Raw genomic sequence first — 12,538 nt, forward strand, 5'->3', positions numbered from 1 at the left:
TGTTGCGCGAAACCAAGAGATTTTTATCAAAGAATTTTGAGATGAAAGATCTTGGTGACGCCTCTTTTGTATTAGGGATTTAGATACATTGGGATCGTTCTCGAGGTATTTTTGGATTGTCACAAAAGAGTTATATTAATAAAGTACTTAAGAGGTTTGGCATGCAAGACTGTAAACCAGGTGACACCCCTGTCGCTAAGGGAGACAAATTTAGTCTCAAACAGTGCCCACAAAATGACCTTGAAGCTAAGGAAATGCAGAAGATTCCCTATGCATCAGCTATTGGGAGTCTAATGTATGCTCAAGTATGTACACGCCCAGACATAACATTTATTGTTGGAATGCTAGGCAGATATTTAAGCAACCCTGGGATAGATCATTGGAAGGCAGCCAAAAGGGTTATGAGGTATTTAAAAAGAACAAAGAATTATATGCTCACATATAGCAGATCAGATCAGTTAGAGATCATAGGGTACTCCGATTCTGATTTTGCTAGATGCCAAGATAGTAGAAGATCCACATCAGGTTATATTTATCTGCTAGCTGGAGGAGCTATTTCCTGGAAGAGTACCAAGCAGACACTCATAACTTCTTCTACCATGGCAGCAGAGTTTGTAGCATGCTATGAGGCATCTAATCATGGAAAATGGCTGCGAAATTTTGTCACTGGGCTGCACATTCTGAATGGCATAGAAAGACCACTAAAGTTGTATTGTGACAACAACTCAGCAGTTCTATATTCTAACAACAACAGGAGCTCATCTAAATCAAAACATATTGACATTAAATTCCTGGTTGTAAAGGAAAGAGTACAGAGTGGACAGATTTCTATAGAGCACATTGGAACAAACTCCATGATTGCGAATCCGCTTACTAAGGGATTACCACCCAAGGTCTTTCATAAGCACACCGCTCATATGGGTGTTGTACTTTTTGAGGATATCATGTTTTAGTGGGAGTTTGTATTCTTATTGCTTTATATATGTTTAGTTCTTTGAACACATTTATGTATTTGGATGTTTTCTGTACAGAAATAAAGTATTCAGTTCATTCCACTCTGTTATTATGTTCAGTACTGATCTCACTTAAGAAATAAAGTTGGACCAGTTGGAAATAGACATGTTCGGATCACATAACATGTAATTTCCATGCTACACTCCCATAATTGATCTATGTCATTTGGTTGTATGGGTGTACGTGACCATTGATAGATTTAGTCAATCTAAATGTGACGAAAATCGCTTTGATCCTACATCGATGTAACCAATGGACGAGATTGTTTGGAAATACCTTTAATAACTATAGCACAATTTTGAGCTCATAAGTCTGTGCACATTTATAATGTAACATGTTTGGCCCAGTGGGAGATTGTTGGAAAAAATTTCAACTTTGGGGGCCACACATGTACATTTATTAGAATGTGTGGTGCTATTTTAAAGTAAATATAGTCGATAAAGTGATCCATTGGATTTAATTTTGGACTAATGGGTATTAAATTTTATGGGATTAAAGTGTAGAGACCAGAAGGTATTATTTTGAATTGATGAGGGGCCGATTTGAAATAACTTAAAGTTAATAACTGCCAATAGCAGTTATTTTAAAAAATGGTTATGGTCCCCAATTTGAATGTGATTCTTTTTATGGTATCTCTGCATCCCCATCAACAGAGATTTTTTTCTAGAAAACAAAGGAAGGAAAATCACGTATCAATTGGAAGATCAAAACCCAATTAAAGCAGTCAGATTCATGAATCAAGGTATGTTTCCGCACTTTTCGTTGTCTCTTTGATTTCAACATGTAATTTATGATTTTATGAAAGGATTTTATGAATATGGTTCCTTTCAATTTGTGCAACAGGGGGTTCATTCTGCAAAATTTTGTACTGTTTCCGTTTAGACATACCAGCTATATCTTTTCCTTTGGGATGTCCGTTTCAATAAATATTTCCTTAAGGAAGAAAAAATGGCATGTTGACCTTTTTTGCTTTGCATTCTAATATTTCAGGAGAACCGTTTTTAGCATACCATGTGGTCCTTCTGCTTTGACCATTAAGAAGCAGCATGGGGCCTCATTTGTTAGTTTGCAATTTCTCAGGTACCTATCTAAATCTCAATTCCACCATATTCCTTATATTTCTCTTTCGGGCGTGCTTCCCTTGTTTCTTCTAGGTGTTTATTCTTAAAAACTAGAAGAATGAGTTACGAGACCGATATTTTTCTATTGGTGGTGATATGATATATTTTGTTTCACTTCTGTTTGACAACCATTATTTCAAAACTCTTTTCTACTCACACATTTTTCACTATACATTCACACAATAAAATATTTTGCGCGTAAATTCAAGAGTTTCCCTATAATTTAATCACACATTCTCTAAAAAAAATCACTATTCAGAACTCAATTTTACCTAAATGTTAGTTGTCAAACAGGAGCTTCATGTATTCTATGTTGCAGGCATCTAGATATTATTTACATCAGAATAGATGATTTCAATTTTTTAATTTCTTTATTTAAATTTTAAAGCCTTTCTCAAAATGCCAATGCCTTCAAGATCAAGAAAGCTTAAAACAAGCTTTCTCTGAAATAGTGAGTTCTGCCCATTTTTTTTATTATAGTTTATTTATTTATTTCTTTGTATAGCCATCCAAATAAAAATTCCAATCCAAACTCGAAGAAGTAGTTTGTGAAAATAGGAAATGCTCATTAGGTAATTGCTTACTTTTTTTTAATTCGGTGGTCAATTCCATTACTCTTTTCAAGGTATATTTATGCATCTACGTATTGAATGTACTTATATTTTTTGCAATCAAAGTAGATGTTGATTCATTCACCGCTCCTTGTTTATTACTTTATTTGATAAAGATGATTTAAGATAAAACGTAGGATTTCTATTGTTGTCTAGATTATAAAATTATCGTGGTACTGAAAAATGATGTAAATCATTTGTAAAATTTCTAATTCGAATATTGATTACTTCAAGATTCAAATGTTTTAGGCAAACTGTATTTATTTAATTTTTTATATTGTACTGTTAAACTATAAGATCGTTCAACTAACAATAAAGATGATGTAATTTATCATGTTGTTGTAAATGACTTTCGTGAAAATTTTAGATTTTGAATGATTAAACTACAAGGAAGCATTATGACTATACAATTGCACACCCAAAGGAGGTTAGTGAAGTTGATGATTATGCCTACACTTTGATGAATACTGTATATATGCTGAGAGTTTGAGATAGTTTATAATTTTTCTTTTTCTTTATCTTTTTCTAGTAAAGAAATTAGTAAACCTATTTATCAATACTATGCATTATTATTTGTGGCATTTTCTTTGTAAATAGGAAAATCAATTAGCTAGAGCCTGAAACACTATTCCAATAACTCATCTGTAAATAAGTCACACTACAACAAAGTTTAGTTTTTACGGCGTGCATTATATGCCGTGAATAATACTTTACGGAGTACAACAATATGACGTATAAAGCAATGCCGTAAAAAGTGGTCTTTTTTTACGGCGTGCATAGTGCGCCGTAAATGGATGCCATGAAAAGCATCACACTTTTTACGACGTGTAGTTGTACGCTATATAAAGCATACATAAATGCGCCGTAAATGATCATTCACCTTTTACGGCTCGTAGTTGTACGCCGTATAAAGTGTTAAATTCATAGCATCACGACATGCCTAAACACGCCATAAATGACCATTCACCTTTTACGGCGTGCAATTTTACGCCATATAAAGTGTTATACTCATGGCGTCACGGCATGCCTAAACACGCCGTAAATGACCATTCACCTTTTACGGCATGCAGTTTTACGCCATATAAAGTGTTATACTCATAGCATCACGGCAGGCCTATACATGCCGTAAATGAGCATTCAATTTTTTTAAAAATCATTTATTTATTTTAATACCAGCAAACCTGTAATATTAACAAAACAAAATTACTCCATATATAATCAAGTTTTCTATTGTTTCGATAAAAAGAAATATTGACTACAGTTCAATAAAATATGCCAATGTAAAATTCATCTAAACAATTCTCAAAAATATTCAACTACTATTGTATGCGCCAATCGCCATTCAACTAATAAGCCCGTGGGTATTGATGTTTTGTCATATAGCAAAAAATTATTAAACCTATCAAAGTTCACTTCTTAGACCGACAATTTAGCTACCCCACGAAATATGGATCCCCTGCACACCACGAAAATAATAAGGATATAATTAATAAGCATCCAAATCAAAAATATATTAAACAACACAATCTTCAATAGAGACCGAACATAAAGGTAAATGGAATTAAAATAGAAAAGAAGTTAAGCATATCTTCGTGTGATTACAGCAAATCCACTTCGATATACCTACTTTGCCATGCAATTGTACTTCCTAATGCATCTTACAGAAGAAAAAGCTCACGCGTGGGACGATATAAGCTAACATTATCTATCACTTCATTAATCCAAACTCTCCAACATTCATTACCAAGGAGTACATGATGCACTAGATCATTTGGATTTGTTGATGCAATTCACCTTTTGCAACAATATCAGCTTTCCCAAACCAAGATAACAAATTGTACTTCTTATTTTGAAGGTTATCTAAACCATTCAAGCTTCTGCCTCTAGACTGTAAAATTAATATCCAGTTGTACAATTTATTATTTTGAATATAGAAAATATATGTAATTTAAAATAACATTCATTGATTCTAGATTTCCACTTACATTATCTTCTTGTTCAGTACTTTTAATCTTCACTTGAAACAGAGCTTTTAATTCTTTAATTTCATCCCTCAACTCTTGAACTTGAGTTTTCAGGTTATGATTGTGCACCAAAGCATCCAACTTTGAAGGAGTCGCACCGAAACCAAGACCTCTTACCCGTTCTGGACGTTTTGGACCAAGTACTTTTGCAACACCATCATCTTCAAGTGAGTGTTTGGTTGGAGAGGAAACCGTCTCTGAATATGCTTTTATTTTATTCTGATATGAGGAAATACATTAATGAGCTAAAAGTACCTAATATAAGCTTTAAATGATAAAAAAATTACTAAAAGCAATATTGTTACCAATGTTTCCCCAACTGATTCATTAATAGGTTCACCATTTTTTCGCGTATGTCCTCAAATATAAACATCATCTCTCGTTATCGAATCAGGATCTTCACTTTCAGCACGCTGCATTTTACATTTCATGTGTGGTAGTTTGTATAACATTTATAATTTTAAAACAAATTTAACTTTAATTTAACAATTTTTTACTATTTCACCTTCTAAGCGAGCAAAACCCTTTCTACTTGTTGTATGCAACATAGTTTGACTTGCTCTCATCTTTTTGAATCTTTCATTCTTTTCCTACAACATCATCTATACATGCTGTAATAGACATAAATGTTGTGGCAATTATATAACAGATGCAGTAAGCAGTAGGTTGCAAAGCACAATCAATATACAAAATCAATGAAAGCTTATCTTATATGGTTGAGAATTGCGTTCTTTGACAAATGCTTGCCATTCTTCCATTGATTCAACATTATCAAGCTTGAGGAGAGCAGCAGCTCGTGTCAAGCCAATTGTTTTTCCTTTGTTATTAATTGCTTTAAGTAGATTACATCGATGATCTCGCCAATTTTTTCCCATTTTTTGCATGATGTATTTTCTACGACAAGCATCGACATCAAACTTTTGCTGCATCAAAGTACACAATATTAATAGTAATTTCATTTAAATTATATAAAAAATGTGACATTTATATTACCTGCACATGCTCCCATATGTCATCAAGAAATTCTTTACTGATATCTTTCCAAATTTTCCATGTAATTTGTATAAGTTCTCTAGTTGTGGTCCCAATAAATGATGACAACTTATTTGCAAGGGCATATGACCTTTTCTGGATTCCTAACATTGGTTTGAACCATATTTGCTTCTGAAACTCTATACAAAATATGCTAAATAAATAATCTAAAAAGCATTTATGGGCATATTTCATAATATTTAAATTTAAGAGGACAAGATCACCTTGATAAGTCTACCCAATCTTTATCCACGATAAGATATACCAACACTATTAATTTATAATCTGTTAAAACACATTAAAAATGAAGTGAAAAATGCTTATATTAAGACATCATAGAAATCAGGTTCCAATTAGGTAAGTCATTTTGACGATAAATTTTCACACAAACTGAAATTACAAAAAAATAATTCAAACTTGAATTAAAATAGGTGAAATTGGAACAGTTAGAGCCTCCTTCAACACTACTGCAATCTGTTGAGAAATTAATTGAAAACTTGGTTAAGAATATGGTCAACTTATCGAATACATAAAAATCTTCATTCAAGATTACATTTAGTCCTTACATCCGCAAAAATAGAATTAAATCTCTAGATTCCTGTATGACACCCTTTCTTACAATTTAAGTCCCATAAAAATCATTTGTTCAATTTAAGCTTCTTATTTGACTTTGACTTCACCAATTGCTGAATAGACTCTAATTATAATGAGCGGGGTGTAATAATATTTGGGAACATTAATATGTAAAAATTTACCATAAAATTGTGTTTAAATAAATAAAGATAATTAGGAAATTATGCTAAACATGAAAAATTGATATTCTTGCCAATTTGGTCTAGGTCACAAATGCACTGACAAGGTCATTGGGACTTACACTTAGCCACACCTATTTTACCAAGTTCATTTATTCCAACCATTAACACAACATTAATAATCAATAAAAAATTAAGAAAGTCAATCTAATAAAAATAAAAAATATGCATGACATGTATATTTTCTCAACAATCTTCCTATTTGGCTTTTCTTAATTACAAAGCTAAATTAAGTTTTTGATTAGTTGTGTTTGGGAGATTTAAAAGCAAAGAATCTATTTGTCAAATTTATCAAATTAAATATAGTGCTTGTTGAATGATATGAATCAAACTAGAAAATAGGTTGGAAGACGTACATTTATAATATGATTTTTAAGGGCAGACAAACAATTTTCATTATATCACTAGGAAAACTCATATCCATACATTCCATCACTCGTTGCTCTTCACTACAGCTACAGAGGATGATGATATATCAATTACAAACTAATGTCAAAATTTTAATGCCATGAGTGAAGTGTCCATTCTTAGCTTCAAAATAGATGATCATCACTCAACATCCACTCTCCCAAACAACATTACATACTCTGCCCTACTTAGTTTTAATTAAAATTTGACCTAGAGACAATACATAATAGTGGAGGCCTTAAGTGTACTTAATTTATGAAGGTAACGATCAAGCTCTAAATCCCAGGCTGTCATTGCTATTGTCCCCATAGTGATTGCATTTTATTTTTTTTTAAATTACAAGATTAAACAGTAATTAGTAATTACTACATAGCTAAAATACAAACTTCTTTATTCAAAAAGATGAACAGAAATGATTATTAAGATAATCAAAGTGGCTTCTGTCTAATCAAAACCCAAAGCTATAATTACCACATAAACTAAAAATTTTAATCGATTTTCTAGTTAGGAAAAAGAAAGTATAAAGCAATGGATATTATAAAGTAGACAATCTTGAAAAGCAAAAGAGAGAAAATAAAGAAGAGAGATCATTGTAAAACACTTTTATTGAAGATCACATTTTTGCTCCAAATAATACATTGAGTTGGATCATACTAAAAATGATAAACAAGCTCGTTGCTACCATACCTAATAAAGAAACACCGTGTTGATTTAGCATCGAGCTAGCTCTCGCGATAGAATCAATGTATGAAACATGATAAGACACATGCAATTGTGAGGGTATACCTATTTATCGCTCCAAATCTCCTATGGTTTTTTACAGCCCAATAGTGTTAAAGGACCTCTGTTGATCGCTTAAGTCTTACTGCTATCAGTCTCAGCCTATGACATCTTTGGTAATCCAGCATGTAATCTCATATTTCTAGCATGCTCATTTTTAGCATACTATTCATCCTGTCAAGCATATCATTTTGTTGCGATGTTCGTGAAATTGTTTTCTTCATTTTGATTATGTTGTTAGCACAATACTTCTTGAAATCATCATCTAAATACTCTCCACTATTATAACTTACTTGACTTCAAACACTTCACCTTCAAAGTTGTTTCATCTTCCACCATGGATTTCCATCTCTTGAATGAATTAAAGACATCAGATTTATTCATTACAAAATAATCTTATACCTTCTTACTTAAGTTCTCAATAAATGTCACATAGTAATTGGAACCTCCAAAGAAAGTAACAGTTGAAGATCCCCTACATATCCGCATGAATCAACTTTAATTTTGTAGATTTTGGACCCCTTTTGATTTTAGAGGAACTAAACATTTTTTTTTTTTTTGCTTGCAATAAACATAACATTCACATAAAGTGTTTCAACATGTTTCAACTCAAATAGCTTCCATTTAGAGTGAAGCACGTTTATTTTGTTCTCAATTATGTGTCCCAGCCTACAGTGTTACAAATCAAAACTAATGGCTGAATTGCAACCATTTCTTTTCAATTGGAAGTAATGTAAAGAGTTCCAAATTTATTTACTCAAGCAATAACCATGGTTTCGTTAGTAACTTTCCGAAAATAGGCAACAAAGTGATGTTATGACCTTTATTATCAGTTGTCAAACTCAAATCAGATCACACATCCTCAAACTGACATCATCAATACCAACAATATCCATATGTTCTCCATCAGCAAGATATGCCTATCATAATTCCCAATAACATAGTTCTCCAAAATTTAAGGATATATAGTGGTGTAAAAAGAAGCTCGTAAATCCATCACCCAAAAATCAATAAGATTATCAACCGAAAAGAGTAAAGCTATATAATTATTCTTCATGTGGCCAGTCTTGTCACAGTAGCAACATTCCATGTTATTGAATTTTTTCTGGAAACCCCTATCCCTATTCTCAACATTTAGGGTGGAATTTGATATTGAGACTTATTACTTAAGTTCTCATAACCCTCACCTCAAGAACCCTATAAACTTATCAAGAACCATATATATTCAATTTGCAACTAACCAGTAACCACACACTGCCGTGTCTCTATTGTGCAGATTCTGGCGGTGTGAAAATCAAACTCAACGATCAGAAGGTGAAAAATTAGTAAAAGATTGGAATTGTAAAGAGGGAAAGACAAGATTACAACCACCTCAATCTGCATAATTATAAGACCCAGCAAAAAAAAAAAATTCAGCAGATATAACTGAAGCAAAAGTCGCAGAACGAAATGCAAAACGAGGGGAAAATTTTGGGCAATTAAATAGCATGTAATCTTGCTTAGGGTGTAATTGCCAACCTGACCATTGACTGGAGATTTGTCGATGCTCAATATTGAGATAGAGAGGGCGCGAGATTGACAGGGACGAGGGATTGAGAGGGAATGGGTTATATGCAACAATAAGTTCCCTAATTTCATAAGGATTGGGCTTGTGTTTGGCGGGTTTTAATTTTACTTTGTGTTGGGCCCGCTATTACGGCGTGCGTCTATAACGGCGTTCACGATGCACGCCGTAAAAGGTGTAAGTTATAACGGCGTTCATGATGCACGCCGTAAAAATGTGTAACTCTAGATTATTTACGGCATATCCTACATGTATGCCATAAATACTTTAAGCATTGAATTAATTACGGCACACATTTTCCGAACGCCGTAAATCAATGTCATAAAAAACCACTTTTGTTGTAGTGTCATAAGCCACTGTTAATGAATGATCCTGCATAAATTATCATTGTCATCATTATTATTCTGATTTTCTCACATGGTGGAAATATTGCAAGGGAAAGGGAATGCATTTTCTCAAATCCGAAGTTCACACTACCATAATGAAGCAAAATAGTGTTGTCATTTCGAGTTTTGACTGATCAATTTAGTGCCATGATTAGGATCTAGTGATGAATATATGATTCAAATATATGATAGAAGTGTATTGATCCTACCATTGACCTTGGCACATGTTATTTGTCATAAATGAGTTATGAAAGGTTGGGGTATGCAAATGGCTAGGCTTTACTCGATAAATAACAGAAAAATATAAGGATTTCACATGTTGAAAAGAAGATTTTTTATTTTTTTAAATCACATCAAGTCTTTGATGCATATTTTCATTTGTTACAGGTGATTATATTGATAGAAGAAAAATTGGATGGTTAGTCTGATTTTTAATCACATCAAATTATTTGTATGTTTCAGATGGAAGGATATGCCCATGTGACAAGGCAACTTATTGAAGGTATTATTTGGCATTGTATTTTATTATCTATATTTTCCCATGATTTAGATTGAATTTTGGTTCTATCAACTTGTTGAAGTCCTTTAGTAACGTTATTTGCATTAATAAAATCTGTGAATGACCAAACCTTGATATCATCCACTACAAGCAACAATAGTAACGACAATCAGTCTATGGACGATGAGAATCCCATAAGAATGGTGATTGACATGGTCCATGAGACTCAAAGAAAGGTGGAAGAAAATTCATAGAAGACCAAATGAATTGATAAAAATGGGAGTTTGGGATCACTAACCAAAGCAAAGAGAGAAATGAAGTCAAAGGATTCTAAGTACAAGTTGGGGACTGGTTCCGCATACAAGATTAGTTCTTTGTTCAATTTACTTGTTGCCATTCTGAATGATGCATGGTGATTTGACATTTATTGGATCGTCAAGCATCAAAATTTGCTAGTAGGATATCATGTTCCATGTGGAGGGACCCTGGGGGTGCTTTTATTACCTTGATTATTTTTGTCATCTAATTTTACAACTTCTGTTGCAATTCTTCAATGTTATTAGGTTCCATTTGCCATTTAATAAATATTGGGGTTTTTCATAATTATTTCATACTTTCATGACATTTGATAATAAAGTTGAGTACCTGTGATCTTAACTTTGGAGAAGCGAGTATATGAAAAATGCTATATTGCGCATCAAAGGTTTAAGAAGAAGCCACCAAAAAAGGGTCTATTTTTTAGGAACGTTAACATTTCCCTCGAAATAACAACGCCTAAGCATTGCACAGGCAATAGACTAGTAGTAAGAAAAGTGCAAACAAATCATTAAAGCATCCCACCCAAATCGTAAAACTACTACATCAATCCCATTTGCCACAAACTACCATCCAAATACGAACACCTTTGTTGCCAAACACTTCATTGTGTGTTGGCAACACTCCCTCCTTCTCATACAACCATTCACCGGCGTCGTCATTTACGAGGAAAATCAATGCTTGAGAGTTGGGAAAACGAAGCATGTAACTTCGATTCTTCATCTCAAATTAGTAAGATGGTACCTGCAATGAATTTTGGAGTGGTTGTTGCAATGACTTTCGATGGAATGTTTCTAGTCGTTTGTGCATGCGGTACTGTTAGTGATTGTGGTGGTTGATGGCTACCCCAGAGTGAGGACCCACGTGATTTTGACGCGAATGGAGATAGTGTTGGTCACAAGTAGTCACTAGGGATTTTACTAAGGTTTGACTAAAATTAGATTTGGGTTTTCCGTGGGCTTCTCTACATTTGATTAGTGTTGGTGATGGTGGCAATGAGATCCAAAGTATGGGCAATTATATTTATGTCACAATTTTTGTTTGCTACATTATATTTAATGGTTATGCCACTTTGACAGAAGGTGATTAACAGATGGAATGACGTAATGTAATTTGGCAATATATGATTGGATAAAAAAGTTGATTGTATTTAAAACAATTCAACGATGAAGTGTCATATGACATTATGTCAACTATTATGTCGGTGATTGTGTCAATATAGCATGATTCTATTTTAATTGTAATGAAGGTTTTCAATACTTATGTCCTCAACTTTTTTATCTTATTTGATCCTTAAATTAATAGTATTTATTTTGTTCCCAACAACGTTTTTTTGCCCAAAATACGGTGCAACAAACAAAAATTATAGTGTGAATAAACTTTCGGGCCGACAAGGAATGAGATGTTGTGGTGGTGGGAACGAGCTGTGGATAAATGTTACACAACAACTAACACAAATCGTTGCGAAGGCCACCAAATTCAGATGAGTGCAACACCAATTCATCGACAAATGGGGTGCTGGTAGCGAAGGTGAATGATTGTAAGTGTGTAACATATAGTATATTACAGGTGGGGCAAGGTTCGACTACGACGGGTTGGTATGGAGTGTGGGTGCGGGTGGTGGAATTTAATCCGATGGTAAATGACTGTAAAATAGTATGATATAATAACACAATATTTTTATAATAATTAAGAAAATTAATTTATGTTTAAATTACTTTATTTTATTGTAATCTTCCATTCTATTTTTCAGCGAAAGAGATTAAAGTTCATTTTTGCTATTGATAGTGTACGCCTTGTGTTATATATAACAGGCCCAGCCATTTAAATGGTAATTTTCGTAGGCCTTTCAGTACATATACAAGCGAACGGCGCTCCTCCAATATGAGGAGTCGGACACCCTTATGTACTTGGTGATATCCACCAAGAATAATTCGACACACAAACACCCCCCCCCCCCCCCCCCCCCCCC

General features: G+C 33.4%; 1 long non-coding RNA gene across 1 annotated transcript; it reads right to left on the reverse strand.

Annotated features, from left to right (window-relative positions):
- Positions 1–4,036: 4,036 nt before the first annotated feature.
- LOC111365842 lies at positions 4,037–5,220 on the reverse strand. Its single transcript, XR_002697504.1, has 3 exons — positions 5,076–5,220; positions 4,732–4,989; positions 4,037–4,202 (listed from the first exon to the last, which is right to left on the reverse strand). It is a non-coding gene; the product is annotated as an uncharacterized LOC111365842 (long non-coding RNA).
- Positions 5,221–12,538: the final 7,318 nt, after the last annotated feature.

Source organism: Olea europaea, chromosome 17 (genome assembly GCF_002742605.1).
Source record: "Olea europaea var. sylvestris chromosome 17, O_europaea_v1, whole genome shotgun sequence".
Taxonomy (NCBI): Eukaryota; Viridiplantae; Streptophyta; class Magnoliopsida; order Lamiales; family Oleaceae; genus Olea; species Olea europaea.